The sequence below is a fragment of the Pithys albifrons genome, chromosome 2, assembly GCF_047495875.1.
Source record: "Pithys albifrons albifrons isolate INPA30051 chromosome 2, PitAlb_v1, whole genome shotgun sequence".
Classification (NCBI taxonomy): domain Eukaryota; kingdom Metazoa; phylum Chordata; class Aves; order Passeriformes; family Thamnophilidae; genus Pithys; species Pithys albifrons.
Window position 1 is genome coordinate 104,876,833 of NC_092459.1, and position 17,000 is coordinate 104,893,832.

Sequence of the window (17,000 nt, forward strand, 5' to 3'; positions counted from 1 at the left end):
TCCCTGACTACCATGTTGCTTGATGTATTCATGTGGATGGTGTATCTGGGCCCGTTCATATTTCGACACATGGGGAACCATGTGCCTATTTTGATGCTCTCTTTAATACCAGGGAGAAGGATCAAAATTGCTTTATTAATATACTATGTTTATGTTGTCATAACATCAGAAGCAATGAATTTCATTGTGAATGTATATTCAGTCTGGTGTGCCTGTCCTGGTTTGGGTTGTTACCTCTGGGGTCTCATTAAAAATAGCACCCAGACTGTGGGGAAAACAGGCGGAGATGGTTACTTCCACCTTTTCACCTCTGCTACAACAATCATTGAAAATATTGAGCTTCCTTTTGATGTTAGGGACAGCATAATCCTACTGTTAGTGCTCTTAGTGTTGCTTTGTCTCCTCTGTACTGTATACACCATGTTTAGGGTCAGAACTGGGCTTTCTAAGGAGACTTGCTGGAGGCCTGCCCTGGGAGCAGATGATGTTGAGTGGCATGGGAAGTGGGAAGATATGGGCCAGTATTTGGAGACCTTCTCTCCTCAAATGATCTGGAAATTCACCCCAGAACAACTGCAGGACCCTGACAAAATAATAAGCTATGTGAAAGGAAGATCCTCTGGTGGTCCCAGAGATGTGCAGCTCACAGCAACCTGCTGGGCCCTGGCCACTGCCTACCGCACACTGCTTGGTGTGGTACAGCATCATCAGGAGGAGGAGAAAAGGAGCAAATCCACAGGCACCATGTCCACCCAAACCACGGCTGAGCCAGAGAGGAAGAGAGATACATCAACCAGCAGCATGTCCACCCAGACCGTGACTGAGCCAGAGAGAAGAGATACATCAACCAGCACCATGCCCACACAAACCACAGCTGAGCCAGAGAGAAAGGGAAACAAATCAACCAGCACCATGTCCACACAAACCATGGAGGAGCCAGAAGGACAACAGAAACCGATAGCAGTTGCCCCTGTCCAGAAAAGAAAATCAAAGACCAAATCAGTTCATATAGCGTATGACGAGGAAGAGTCAGGACCTTCATCTCAAGCAGAAGAAATGGAGCCAGAAATAATCACCCGGTCCCTATCCCTGGGAGAGCTGCGTGAGCTCTGGAGAGAGTTCACACGACAGGCAAATGAGTCCATCTTGACCTGGCTACTTCGAATCTGGGATGCTGCAGCCAATGATACAATTCTAGATTTGAGTGAGGCAAGGCAGCTGGGATCCCTGTCTCGAGATGTTGTCATTGATCAGGGCATTGGAAAGAGACAGGAAAGTCTCAGCCTCTGGCGGCGACTGTTGTCAAGCGTGAGGGAGAGATATCTTTGTAAGGAGGACCTCCACGTACAGCAAGGACAGTGGAACACGATGGAACAAGGTATCCGGTGCTTAAGGGAATTAGCCGTACTGGAGATAATCTTTTCAGAGTATGTGAGATTCCCTAAAAGTCCAGATGGTGTCCAGTGCACATCCCAGATGCGGTTAAAATTTGCATGACTTGGGCCAGAAATGTATTCTCGCTACCTTGCAACATTGCAGTGGAGAGAGGGAGAAGACAAGGTGGGTGCACTGGTCAGCAAACTCAGGATTTATGAAGACACTGTCACTGCTCCATTATGAGCCCACGTCTCAGCTGTGGAAACAAAACTGCCTGAACTGGAAGAGAAGATTAAGGAAGGACTCTTCCATATCTCTCCAGAACAAACAAGAGTCTCTGCCATCAGAAGCAGGCGTCTTCCAGCTAAGGAGAAAGGGTACACTCCACGCGGCAATCTGTGGTTTTACCTCCATGAGCATGGAGAAGATATGAGGAAGTGGGATGGGAAACCCACCTCTTCCGTAGCAGCTCGGGTACGTGAATTGCAAAGAGGCACAACTAACACAGGGAATTCTTCAAGGTTGAAAGCTGCTCCAGTCTCTCGTGGGCAAGGCTCCAGAGAGTATAGGAATGATGATGTTATGCCCGATCCTCTTGAAGGAACCTCCCAGTCATATTCACAGGGAGAGCGCAGTGAATACCATGACCAGAACTAGGGGGGCCCTGCCTCTAGCCAGGTAGAGGAGAGGGACAATCGGGTTTATTGGACTGTGTGGATTCGGTGGCCTGGCTCATCAGACCCACAGAAATACAAAGCTTTAGTGGACACTGGTGCACAATGCACGTTGATGCCATCAGGATATGTCGGGGCAGAATCCATCTCTATTTCTGGGGTGACAGGGGGATCCCAACAGCTGACTGTACTGGAAGCTGAAGTCAGCTTGACTGCGAAGGAATGGCATAGACACCCCATTGTGACTGGTCCAGAAGTCCCATGTATCCTTGGCATAGACTACCTGAGGAATGGATATTTCAAAGACCCAAAAGGACTGCGTTGGGCCTTTGGCATAGCTGCTGTGGAGACAGAGGAAATCAGACAGCTGAGCACCTTGCCTGGCCTCTCAGAGGACCCTTCTGCTGTGGGACTGCTGAAAGTTGAAGAACAATTGGTACCGCTGGCCACAGCCACAGTGCACCGTCGGCAATACCGCACTGACCGAGACTCTGTGACCCCCATACACAAGATGATTCGTGAGCTGGAGAGCCAAGGGGTGGTCAGCAAGACTCACTCACCCTTTAATAGCCCCATATGGCCAGTACAAAAGTCCAGTGGAGAGTGGAGGCTGACGGTGGATTACCGTGGTCTCAATGAGGTCACACCCCCCCTGAGTGCCGCTGTGCCGGACATGCTGGAGCTTCAGTATGAGCTGCAGTCCAAGGCAGCCAAGTGGTATGCCACCATCGGCATTGCCAATGCCTTTTTCTCCTTTCCGTTGGCAGCAGAGTGCAGGCCGCAGTTCGCTTTCACCTGGAAGGGGGTGCAGTACACCTGGAATCGACTGCCCCAGGGGTGGAAACACAGTCCCACCATTTACCATGGACTGATCCAGACTGCATTGGAAAAGAATGAGGCTCCAGAACACCTCCAGTACATCGATGACATCATTGTATGGGGGAACACAGAGGGGGAGGTTTTTCAGAAAGGAAAGAAGATAATCCAGATTCTCCTAAGAGCTGGTTTTGCCATTAAACGAAGTAAGCTCAAGGGACCTGCTCAGGAAATTCAGTTCCTAGGAGTGAAGTGGCAAGACGGGCGTCGTCAGATTCCAACAGAGGTGATCAACAAAATAGCAGCTATGTCCCCACCGACCAGCAAGAAGGAAACTCAGGCTTTCCTAGGTGCCGTGGGCTTTTGGAGGATGCATATCCCTGAGTACAGTCAGATTGTAAGCCCTCTCTACCTTGTGACACGGAAGAAAAATGATTTCCAGTGGGGCCCTGAACAACAACAAGCCTTTGAGCAGATTAAACAGGAGATTACCCATGCAGTAGCCCTTGGGCCAGTCAGGACAGGACAGGATGTGAAGAATGTGCTCTACACTGCAGCCGGGGAGAATGGCCCATCCTGGAGCCTCTGGCAGAAAGTACCTGAGGAGACTCGAGGACGACCGCTGGGATTCTGGAGTCGGGGATACAAAGGATCTGAGGCCAGCTACACTCCAATTGAGAAAGAGATCCTGGCAGCTTATGAAGGAGTTCGAGCCGCCTCAGAAGTGATTGGCACTGAGGCACAGCTCATCCTGGCACCCCGACTACCAGTGTTGGGCTGGATGTTCAAAGGAAAAGCTCCTTCTACCCATCATGCCACTGATGCCACATGGAGTAAGTGGATCGCTCTGATCACGCAGCGAACCTGGATAGGGAATCCTAACCGCCCTGGGATTTTGGAAATCATCACCAACTGGCCGGAAGGTGAGAGTTTCGGATTGTCCTCTGAAGAAGAAGAGGAGCAGGTGACACGAGCTGAGGAGGCCCCACCATATAACCAGCTAGCAGAAGAGGAGAAGCGATATGCTCTCTTCACAGATGGCTCTTGCCGCATTGTAGGGACAAGCCAGAAATGGAAAGCAGCTGTATGGAGTCCTACACGTCGAGTTGCAGAAGTGACTGAAGGACAAGGTGGATCAAGTCAGGTTGCAGAGCTGAAAGCTGTTCAACTGGCTTTGGATATGGCTGAACGAGAGAAGTGGCCAAGACTCTACCTTTACACTGACTCGTGGATGGTGGCCAATGCTCTGTGGGGATGGCTGGAGCGTTGGAGAAAGGCCGGCTGGCAGCGCAAAGGGAAACCCATCTGGGCGGCTGAGATGTGGCAGGACATCGCTGCCCGGGGAGAGAAGCTGAGTGTGAAGGTCCGTCACGTAGATGCTCATGTACCCAAGAGCCGGGCTAATGAGGAGCATCGTAACAACGAGCAGGTGGATCGAGCTGCCAGGATTGAAGTCTCTCAGGTAGATCTGGATTGGCAGCATAAAGGTGAATTGTTTCTAGCCTGATGGGCCCATGATGCCTCTCGTCATCAGGGCAGAGATGCGACATACAGATGGGCTCGTGACCGAGGGGTGGATCTAACCATGGACAGTGTCTCACAGGTTATCCATGAGTGTGAGACATGTGCTGCCATCAAGCAGGCCAAGCGGGTGAAGCCTCTATGGTATGGTGGACGGTGGTCGAAATACAGGTATGGGGAAGCATGGCAAGTTGACTACATCACACTTCCCCAAACACGCCAAGGCAAGCGCTACGTGCTGATCATGGTAGAGGCAACCACTGGATGGCTGGAGACATACCCCGTATCTCACGCCACTGCCCGGAATACCATCCTGGGCCTTGAGAAACAAGTCCTGTGGAGACACAGCACCCCAGAGAGAATAGAGTCTGACAACGGCACCCACTTCAAGAACAGCCTCATAGACACCTGGGCCAGAGAGCACGGCATTGAGTGGGTGTATCATATCCCCTACCATGCTCTAGCTGCCGGGAAAGTTGAGCGATGTAATGGACTGCTGAAAACAACCTTGAAGGCGTTGGGTGGGGGAACTTTCAAACACTGGGAGCTGCATTTGGCAAAGGCCACCTGGTTGGTCAACACCCGGGGCTCCATCAATCGAGCTGGCCCTGCCCAATCAGAACTCTTGAATACTGAAGATGGAGATAAAGTCCCTGTGGTCCATATGAGAGGTATGTTAGGAAAGACTGTTTGGGTGAGTCCCACCTCAAACAAAGGCAAACCCATCCGAGGGATTGTCTTTGCTCAAGGACCTGGTTGCAGTTGGTGGGTAATGCAAAAAGATGGAGAAACACGTTGTGTACCACAAGGGGACCTAATTTTGAGCGAGAAGAGTTTGTAATGTTTCATTGTATATATGTGTATATATATGTATAGGTAAAAAGGGGATTAATTTGGGAATGACTAGATGGAGTAGAATAAGGGGTGGATAATGTCCTAGTTCAGCAGGAGGGACCAGCTAACCCTGTGTGGGGGTGATCAAAGCTGTGTATTCTACCCCCTCTATTCATTCCCCAAGGTCAATGGGCCATTAGCAGCAGCTGCCCAGGGAGCCATTATCACCTTCACACCCAGCCTGAGGGGGGCGGAGCTGCTAATGGGCCATCAACAGCTCAACACGCCCTGGCTCCCAGAGTTAATCACCCATTGTGTGAGTCCCCGCCCAGGGGGAGGGACTGAGAGCTCCCTGAGGGTACATAAGTGGTGGGTAAGAAGACCTCGGGAACCTCTCGTCGGATCCAGAGCAGCAGCAGGACCTTGACAGGAGGAGATCCCCGCTCTCGCCCAGACCACAGCCCTCGCGTGCACCAACAGGTTTTTCTTTTCCTTTTGCTCTGGACTTGGGGGAACCACAGGGGTCTCAGCACAAGGGCAAACAAACCCCCTTGGGTTTGTGCCCCAGGACACTGGGTTATACTGCTGGGGTTTTGTGAGTTAAAAGCAATTTCCCTTGTGTGTCAGTGTTGTTATTGTAATATTATTATTAAATTTTAGGTCTGACTTACAATCTCTCTCGTGGTGAGTTCATTTCCCCTGCTGGTTCACCTTTAAACCAGCACAATCATAGATTCAAAGAAGGCTTGAAAATGCAACAACTTCCTTAGTATATACTTAAGTACTGTAGAGGGCGGTCCCGTGGTGTAAAGGAGAGCACTCTGGACTCCGAATCACAAGGACCTGAGTTCGAGTCTCAGTGGGAACTGTCCCCTTGTAGTTAAATGCCTCCCTGCCATCCAATTCCATCAGATCTCAGATGCTAAGCAGAGTCAGCCCCGGTTAGTACTGGGAGCTGTAGACAGTCCCAAGGACTTCACTGTCACTGTCCAAGCTCACTCAGCCATGGCAAGTGGACACTTAGGACTTAAACAGTGGGGCTAGTTCTGCGCACGCTGTGCCTCACCTAAAAAAAATCCTCTGTGCAGGCCAGAAGGGCACGCCCATGTGGGGAGAGCCCTTCCCAAATCTTTGTTTGCGAAGTCTGGCCCTACATAGTACTGTAGATTGAAAACTGAACCGACACATTATACAACTATTCAGTTAGAAGACAGAAGCAAACCAATCCCAGACAGAACGGCAGTCTAGATACTTACATAAACCAAACAGGTGATCTCTCATTCATGGAAGATCTGCTCAAAGATTTTAGACTGGAAGAAATTCCTATTCATGTTAATATGGGAAATAAGAGATTTTTATTAAATTGTAAATCTGCTGCTAATTCATCAGTCTGTTCTGTAGCTGCCCTCATATATTGAAGATAAAAATTAAATGTTTTTACTTTGATGAGACTATTCATATATCTGAACATGTGTTTATGGGCTCTTCTGGCTGTAGGCCCAATCACAAATCCTTTCTTCTTTAGTGTTACTAGAATAGAAAACAACTAATAATACCAGTTTTCACTTTTCTCCAAGAAATTTTAATATTTGGCTTATAGCAGGTATTTCCCTGAGTTTCTCAGGAAACATTAAAATTAGTGAACACACAAACCTTTTTTTTTGTTTGCATATTTGTTTTTACTGTATTTAAAGCCTGGTCCATAATAGCACAGATAAAAACCATAGGATTTCTGTTTGGCAGAATTGGTCACAGGGGGTATTTTTATGTTTATAGGAGATCTAGGGAGGATCTCTGCAAATCTGGGGAAAAAAGCATAATAGATAAGTCTTCCACAGTATATATACTGCAGCAACACAAGCAGATTTAGTTTAATGTTTATGTGATCCAACAGAAACCTTTCAGAATTAATGAAGCAAATTCAGCTATTTCTACTCAAGCAATCTAATACAAAGTTAAATATTTGGTTTGCTGTTCATCATTCTAAATGTTTGTTGTTTGGTTTGGTTTGATTTTGTCCCCAATATTAAGAAAAAATATTTTTAAATTATAAAAATAAATTTACCGTATTTTTCATTGAAAACTCAGATATGCAAGAAATTCACCAACCACATTTGACAAACTATCATCAACCTATTTGTATGTGTTTCACTGCTATAATATGCCTCAGCTGCTGATCCTTGCACCAGATGAAAGCATTTTAAAGACTTGATAACATTTCCATTAATTTATCCAAGTGGAAGTTGATATTTACGTAGATGGTACTGATAGCACTCTCATTTTGTTCAAATCTTGGATTCTTGGTTCAAAGCTTGGATCCTTACTTCAAATCTCCTTATTATGCCAAAATCTTAATCCCTAATAAAATAATCAGACAGTAAGATTATGTCCCTTTATCTAAATATTCTTATAATTGTTTTACTTGAAAGCTATAGGTGTAGGGTTTATTTTCCAGAACATACATGATCTGATTTTGAACATTCCCTTGAATTATTTAAGAAAGATTACACATGATTATGAATGAATATTTTTCACTGAAAAAGGGGTGTGCCTTATTTTATTATAATTTCTGAAATTTGAGATTAAGGAACCTTTTCTGAGTCATTGTTTGATTAATGTATTCAACCTATTGAAAACAATGGTTTAATTTTCAATAACATTTTTTGCAGTCTATATATTACAAGAATGGATTTACAAAACTGTAAACAATGGTTGAAATGTAAGGGCTTTTGTTTTCTTCAAGCCAGAACGACCAGGATACAAACACTTCTTCTGTAATTTCACTGATAACTTCTATTAACACTGTAGGAAGGACCATTTTTAAATGGCAAATCCTCAACCTCTGACTCAGAGGATATCAACAAAGCTAAAAAAAAAATATATTATGAAACAGCATGGAATCTGAGCAAACTGTTACAGAAACACAAATTACTTTATTATTAAGAAAAGGGAGTAAAGCCATCTCTGTCCTAATATTAAAGTCATTTAGTCCAGCTGACAGCTCTAATGCTTCATGAGCTCCAAAAATTTCTCAATTAGAAATGTAGCAGTGCCAAAACCCACATCAAATGGGCCTTTAAAAAGTTATTCTATGCCATTTGCAGTATTAACACTGCAATCTTTGATTGCTGGCTTTAGCTCTAAGAGTTTATGAAATGGATGAATTATTTTTCACCTTTCCACAATCCCCACAGCACAAACTTAGCCTGTTATCTTGTACACCCACTAAGGCAGGCAAGATATAAGGGACATTCTCTACTTAGACTGCAACATTATTAGCTCACCTGGAAACCACTGTTATGATCTGGTTATTAAAATTATTAGAAATACCTCTTCCCTAATTAAGGTACAAACAAGATCACATACCAAAGTCCATAGTATGGGTTTTATTTAATGCTAACTGTGAGGTAGAGAAAGAGAGATAGAAAGAAATAGAAAAAAGGAAGGGGGGGAAGAAAGAAAGTGACAGAGAGAGAATAAAATGGAAAATGTATCACCATATCACCACTGTGGAACCTGGCAGCATCCCATTGGTCTGGTTCTTCTAGTCTTCTTGGTGATGAGGGTCCCACAAAACATAAAATCTGATGCATTAATGCACATTTAGGAGATGCCCAGGCAGCTTCCCTGCGTTGGGGGGAAGCTTTGCAGTCTCTTGGGATAGGCTCCGGATTTGTTACCTCGCGTGGATCACATGCAGTCCTCTGGTGGTAGAAGGCCTCAGGAATTAGTTGGGGGAACGATTTGGGGGTCTTTAATGATTTATAACCCTTCTAGATGCCTGCCATGTGAATGTTTACGTGTACATGGTCTTTGCAGACTGGGGGAGTTTGCTCCTTTGGTTTCGTATGGAGAGATTTCACCATCACACAGCCAAAACCCTTCTCCTCCACCACCCCCTGGGCCTTGTTTACTTCTCTTCAGACCTGAGATGATTAGACAGTAGTCTTATCTCAAGTTTCCAGTCATAGTCCAAATTTCAGTCAGGATGCATTGGGAGAGGGGTGCTTCGGTGGTCACAGACAGTCAGTTTCTTGCAGTTTGACAAGAAGTCTTTGTATGATTTTGACAATATTTGAGACATTACCAACATTTTAGTCCATCACAACCACTTGGCAGCAAATCTCATAGAAGAAGGTAATTATTCCTCTTTTAATCATTTCTAGCTGCTTGAGTGTAGTTGCCATTCCTTCATGCTTCACACCAGTTCAAGCATTTTCCTAGGACCTCCCTGGCCCTGTCCCCTTGCAAGAATTAAACAACTAATATTAGGAGATCTCCCCTTATTGCATATTATGTACACAGGCTCACATACCCTTTCTAAATTGGAACTACTAGGTAATCAGACCCCTCTATGCCTTGAAACCTAGGAGAAAGTGGTCTGATGACACACTAGTGGTGATTCCCTTTCTGATGCTATGCAACAAAGCACCTTCTTCCTTGCCAGTGTATTTCATCAAACTTTGGTTATTCAGTGCTGACTGGAAAGTAATTCTCTTTCTTCTCTTCTCATGGCCATCTGCAACCAGCTGCTGGCCAGGCCACACCATGTGATTTTGGGGTTTTCCTGTGCACGGCCAGGCACTGAACTTTAATGATCCTTGTGGGTCCTTTCCAGCTCAGGATATGTATGATTCTATGATTTTACTCAGCTAGCATACACACAAGCTTGGCCATGGATCCTTCTGCAACCTGATAAATATCCATGCTCTCACAAAATCTCAGACTTTTCTCACATGAATATATGATTATTGTTTACTGCCTAAAAGTCAAGGCACAGCATCATTCAGCCTGATTGCATACTTGGGAGGCACAACACTAACAAATGCCTTCTGCTTTTACTGATGGTCTAATGATTGATATGTCCCTTTACCTACAGAATCCAAATAAGAGAATATTGGGCATCTCACACAATCTCTTTGATATAGCAGTGATGCTTTCAAACCTCATAATTAAACAGCTCCTTCAAAGATCTAGGTAAAGTTGTTCTGCTACAAAAGTTGAAGAATGACAAAGGTGTAAAACTAGGTGAAGATACTTTAATACCAAAAATACTCACCTGCTAAAAGGTAAACCAAAATCAAACCTAGCATTAACTAAGAACACCATTTTTTGCTAAACCACAAGCAATGCCACAAGGTAGTAAGGTTCACAGATTTAGTCTCATTGTTTAATATGACCATGTCCAAATACAAACCAGTCCATTAGCTGTTTAATTAGCAGCAGAACAGGCATATCAAATTAAATTCTAGGAACTAGCCACCCCCAGCAACTCAAGGCCTAGTTGTTCACACTGTGCCACAGAGATACTCTTAACCCAGAAATTCATTATTTCATTTATAAATGGCTCTCTCAGGTAATGACTTTGGCAAAGTGCAGAAGAATTGATAAATCATGGTGAACAGAGTAGCAGACACCTCTGCTACTGAAGCTAGTTATTTGATCACCCTAATTCTTTTCTGAATGCTACTGATTTTAATCTGTATTTTACAGGGTAAGAGGCTGTTCTTTCATCTCTGCCAGGAGAGTAGGAAGATAGATTTAAGGTAGATTTATGAAAAAACAATAATCCTCAAATCAGTTGCAATTCCATTAACCTTCAGCCAGGAAATTCTCATTCTATTTAGCATGAGTTTGAAGGACTCTATCGGGATGGAAGTGGTAGAGGTATAGCCAGCTTCTACCACAAATACGGAATGATGAACTTGAGTTTGTAAAGTGTGACACAAAAAGTACATGTAACAGCATAAGAGGCCTCTGAATCACACAAAGAGCTGTTCTGAAGCCTCCCGTAGCTTAGTTGTTTCTTTTCTCTCTCGTCCTCAGAAGGCACTCATTTTCTGTAGACTCTATACATGTTTCTCCCATAGACTTACGTCTTTTACTATATACAGACATTGTTGAAGCCTGCAGAAGGAACTAAGCATACTCTAGCAATATTATTGCAGATGTTCTATTGCTACAGAAAAATGAAGGATGAGCAATTCAGACCTATACAGACCCTGTGAGACTGGGGTAGCTATCAGCTAAGAAGCAGCAAGGAGCACAGCTGCTGCTAGGTGGTAGGGAGGAAGCTACTCCCCAGGAATTCACACAGTAGTTTCTCACAGGACTCTGCAGGTGCTTGAAAACAGCGAGGATGAGATAATATAAACATTGGACTTGTGAGATATGGATTATAACCAATTAAAGTTTGTGGCCTGATGGTGTGACGTTCAACTTAACCAATGGTGTGTAGCTTTAACCTTATATAACCTTATGTGGTGTGTAATAAATCGGCATTCACTCGATCATAATGATCTGTGTGTGGTGTCCAGTTCCTTCACCGCATATTTATTGTTTTCTATAATGTTCCACTTCAGCTTCTTATAAAGCAGTTTATAAAATCCTAGCTGAGATAAGCTCAGTAATAAATATTACTACCAAGATCTTTCAATTTTTCACCCTCAGACACATCAACTCTGTCTGAAGTGTTTTCTGATTCATATAGAATCTACAAGTCATAGAATTGTGCTAACATAATTCAGTCCAAACACACTTAAAGCTTCCCAGTGATCAAAGACAACAATGCCAACACTTGCAAAAGATGTTGTATAACACACTCTGTTTCTGACACTAACATTCTTTACATAAACAGCCTTTTTTCCAGCATAAATTGTAAGAGAAACATTTTAACAGGTATCATATCTTTGTAGTACTGTTTGCATTTCCTTCATTATGTTGTATTTTGCTTCCTTCTGCAAGTACTCCTGCAAGTTTTTCTCTAGTGCAGTTTCTTGCTTTGCTTCAGCATTATAGAGAAAATTCACTATGAAGAATATTCTCCAAAACTGCAGCCAGTTAATGCTGCCTTTCTGTCCTTTGACAAAAACAATCAACCTTTTCAGCATTCTTAAGTAAGTGTATCAGAAACATTTGCAAGACTTACCAGGAAATCACCTGGGGGGGTCAAAAATTTTAAACCTCTGGCAGGCAATAAATAATATTTCCGGTCAAAACTGTACATTTGTATAATATTCACATATATATTATGACCAATTCATACATCACAGTCCCAGTTAGAGTGTCGGTAACTTTCATGGCTTAATGATGGCAAGCTTTTTCCTGCTAGATTTTAGATGTAGAAGGCCCCAATTAAAATGGTCTAGCTGCGCTGCAGAACACCAACAGCCACAGAAAGTCTTCCAGTTGTTTCCATGTTGAGTCAAAATAATTGATAAGTGCATCAGCACACATGTCTCTCAAAAAGTATCCAGTTCCATTTAAAGACTTTAGCCAGGAAGCAATACAACATTTTTTGCTTCTTATTTTTCATATCTGGCTGATATTTTTATCTCATTGTTTCATAAAGAAATTTTCAGAGTCTCATATTTTTCCATCACACAGGAAATTTTAGGCATCAGTAGTTACTTTTTAACTTTCTCTTCAGCACATTAATATTTATACACTATGTTTATAAACTAAAGAAGAAAATCTCAAAAATATGGTGCTTAGTCATGGTGGATGAACAGCATGACTCATAAAGACTTAGATGGTAACAAAGTTAATACAAATCATGCACTGTACCAAATGCTCCCTTAAACAGGATCTAACAATCCCCAAAATTTTACTTTCTGTGAAGAACAAAATGGCATGACATGTCTCATTATAAGGTTGTTTTAGTCACCGTGGTTTGGTTAGTTTCCAGCACTGTATATACAGTGCACAACGATGAACAAAGACACCTTTTCCTCAATTTTCTAGGCAATTTTTGATAGCACATCATCCTGGGCACCTGTAAGTCACAGTGCAGACTCCTCACAGTTCAGTTATAATTGGGGGTCATGACAGGCAAGAAAACATAAGCAGATCCAAGATACACCAATGTTTACCGCCAGCAGCAAGTCTTTATTCTGCGAGAGAGCCCCCCTTCTGGATTACAGCTTTCTCTTTATATCTTTAATACAACATTATGCCTATTCACTACTGTTTATTCAGTTCTTTGAAGCATAGATACAAACATATCAGAAGGCTACAAGGTCTGCACATACTACTAAGTGCTACACATCCTGTTCTACTGTGGATACATCCTCTAACTTGCTTATCTGTTACTTTGCCTGCATGTCTTGCTCTGTTTCCAGGGTACACTTTAAAACACACAAGACTGATTACTTCAGCAGTCAGGAAGTCAGCAGAACCACTACCAACCCCATCAACCCCGACAAATTATGATGCGCAGAGATTTCCACACAGCTATCATTATGCCAAGAAAAGGTTTATGTCGTGTGAAAGGGAGGAGAGACAGAAATGCAAAGATTTCTAGTCTTAACTGTATTAATATAAAGTTAATAGCTGTAAGCACCCTTGGGATAATCAAAACTTTACGAGCCCAGCCCTGCCTACCGAAACTAGGATAGAACACAGGCTGGAAAGATTTTTGACTCCCTATGAGGACTTCATTTAAGCCAGAGAGAACTCATTAGCTAAAGAAGCACCTCCAGAAGATTAGATCCTTATGTGCCCAGCACTGCCTCCCAACAGGGATAGAACACAGGCTGGAAGGATTTCTAACCTCTGCTATGAGGTAACACTTAATAGCAAGAAAAGAACTTTCCTTACGATAGCTCCCAACATAACATTTATTAATACAGGTATGTGAGAATGACTATATGGGTTACTTAGTCAGTGGTAACATTTAGCTGCAGGATTGTACAAAATACCCCGAAAGACACCGGCACAACACACATTTTACGGGCCACTCCAGCAATATATCACTCCCATGACAAACTTAACTAACAGAGGATTGCTAAACTGAAACACAACAGTTCAACACCACATGTAAACACAGTCAGTAACCCAAAAGAAAAGCAACAGGAATAATATAGCCACTTCCCATTAACATGTATACACCCACTGAGCTATAACAAATTATAATTAGTAAGGCATAGGAAAATAAAGTAAGAATTTGTTTGCTTACCCCTGCAATGTCAATGAAATGGGGGAGACAGGGTAGCTCGTGGGTTGCCCTCTGAGAGGTGGAAGTTTTCTTCCCAAGTTGCAGTTAAACTGCACTTCTTTTTATACTTTTTTTTCTTCAGATGGTTTCATGTGTCTATACTCAATTTTCTGGGGGTGATACAAATGCCTGAGGGGGATGGGCTCCTTGAGCCTGCAGGGTGCCACAGGGTATGGCAAAGAAAGGCTATGCTAATTTAATAACATTCCATTCTTTGGTAACACCACTTATCAGCATCCCTCCAGGGGACTGAGGTGTTTCCCTCAACTCATCAAGGTTTATCAGCCCATCACCCCACAGTTTGGTTTCACTTATCATACACTTTAAATAAATGGCTTTCTGTTTTTTTGCACCTTTCAAAAAACCTAATTTTATATTATTATATAATATATTATATTATTATAAAATCATTCTTTTGGCAAACATTATTTATCCCTGCACAGCATATTAACGCTTTTCCCTAGTGGTTTCATTTTGGACTAAGGATAGGTCCAATTCTGCTTGCTACTCAGGTGGTGCTTTAAAAAGCATGGGGTACCCTTTAGGGTCTGTAGGTCATACACACTCTAACAAGAGTTCATGAACTCGTAAGGTATGCTTAAATCATTAAATTAAAAGGCAGCCAAGAAGCAAATATGAGTACTAGATCTTTATTTGCATTGTTTCCTTGTTAGTTCAATATTAGATCTGGTTCTCCCTAGAACCTGCTATCCACAGAGAAAGTTCTAAGGAGTGTTAACATAAGCCAGTCAACACTACTTAGCCTTAAAGGCAAGAACTATTGTTGTGCCTTCTTATATTTAGCAGTAATTACTCTTTCTTATAGCCACAACTAGAGACATTCCCAGGTGAGACAGGAGTGCAGAAAACCAGTACTTCATTTTGCCTCAGTCAAGACTCAGGTTGATTCAACTAAGAAATTTTTACAAAGTGTAAGGATTCTTATACTAAATAAAAAGAGATAATTGTGTGCAGTAGTTTTAGTTAGGCCTTTTGGTAGGCCTCGGTTTTAGTAGGTCCTGATAATGTTGCATAGATTAGGAGAGACAGGTGGCACCTGACTTAAGCAACCAAAATAATATTTCGTACTAGATGATGCAAACTGAGATATAAATATAGTAGAGTAGGAGGAGTTTCTCAGTTCCTTCATAGCTGTGGTCCCAGGAAGATGCACTGTGCCATCCGAGAAGGGACAAGAGTACTAGGCCCAGCATCAGCTTACCATCACTATCTTAGGGAAGTAAAATGTTTGTTCTTAGTCTTTCTCTCTGCTTGAGTCTGTCACCTGGGGGATTGAGTTCTCTGGAGTGATTTGTAGCTAGAATGGTGGGATTTGTGTTTGATGGGGTGTGGGGTGTGAAGGTCAATAATAACTCAAGATCCCACTTCTGGGGATGGAAACTGGATTGCCTTATGAAACATGCAACATGCAATTTAAAGGCATTGGGGCCAAGATATGTTAATAAGGAGGATGGATCAAGGTAACATATGTTAACTAGGGGATTATACAAGTTTCGGCTATGTTGCACAATTAGTTAATATTTTCCACACCAGGGATTTTACATAGGGAGAAAGAAACAAAGGGTTGCAACATGAATTGGTAATATTCATCTTAAAGTCCATCTGGGAACTGGAGGCAGCTAATCAGGATGGTTGACCACCAACAGGCCTTGTTGTCCTTAGTAATGGGATTTTCTTTCAGCCTCTGTTGACCATGGCTTACTGTTTATCAGGCTCTTGCTGCTGGAAGCTGAATTTCAGATCCCAACAGTGGGGAGGATTTTTTTATTTATAAATTGTGTAAGTGCATGTTATATTGTAATTTTCTTTAAATTTTCTCCTTTCTGTATAAATATATAAACCTGATTTGAGTTTCCAGGGGTTTTCCTCCCTTTTCTCAGTGGGGGGAGGGAGGCTCTAACATTCTGTATTGGGTAGTTGGCATTTTGCCAGCTCAACCCAAGACACTATGAAAGATGCTTGAGGAAACCACCTGTGCTGGTTGCAAGGTCTTCAGGCTCCAAGGTAAAAGCCAGGGGGGAAAGTGTTTGCATGTAGCTGAAGAAAAAAAACAACTGCAAGTAGCGAATTGGCTCAATGTAATTCTTGCAGTCTCCCTTCTCCCTCACTCTATTTCTTTCTCCCATCTTGAGTACTGTGTTTAGAAAAAAAAACAAAACACAGCATTCCCCCAAAAAAAACAAAACAAAAAAACCCACACAAGGTAATAAAATAGACCAAACACATTATCCTAAATGTATCCTAAACCATCAGTCAGAAACTTCTATTTCACATCCACTAGTTCAATGCCTTGCATTAACTTTAAGAAGAACATAGAAAGGTTCATTTTGCTTCCTATGCCAGCTTTTAAATTCTATCTTCTCCCTGTTATGCAGATCCCATACTTCTGCCATATATTCCATCTATCTTGTATTTTTACTGAGGTCCACAGCTACAGCTCAAGTTCCATAGTTCATCACATCCCTTCATAATTCGTCGGCAATATCAGTAGTGCATAAAACTTAATTTCAGTGATTAGGTACAATTAATAACAAGTGAAATGAAAAAGAAACATCCATAACTCATTCCCAGAAGCCTCTATCCAGTATTTCCTTGCCTGTTTCGAACCATGTCACTTGGTGAGGAAAACTAACACTTCTTAGCTTCAAACAAATACTAAAGTAGTGATGAAACATTGATCTAATCCTACACAGTTAGGAAAAGAGAGTGAAACAGATTGAAAAGACAGATGTCAAAATTACTTTCCACATAGATTAACATTA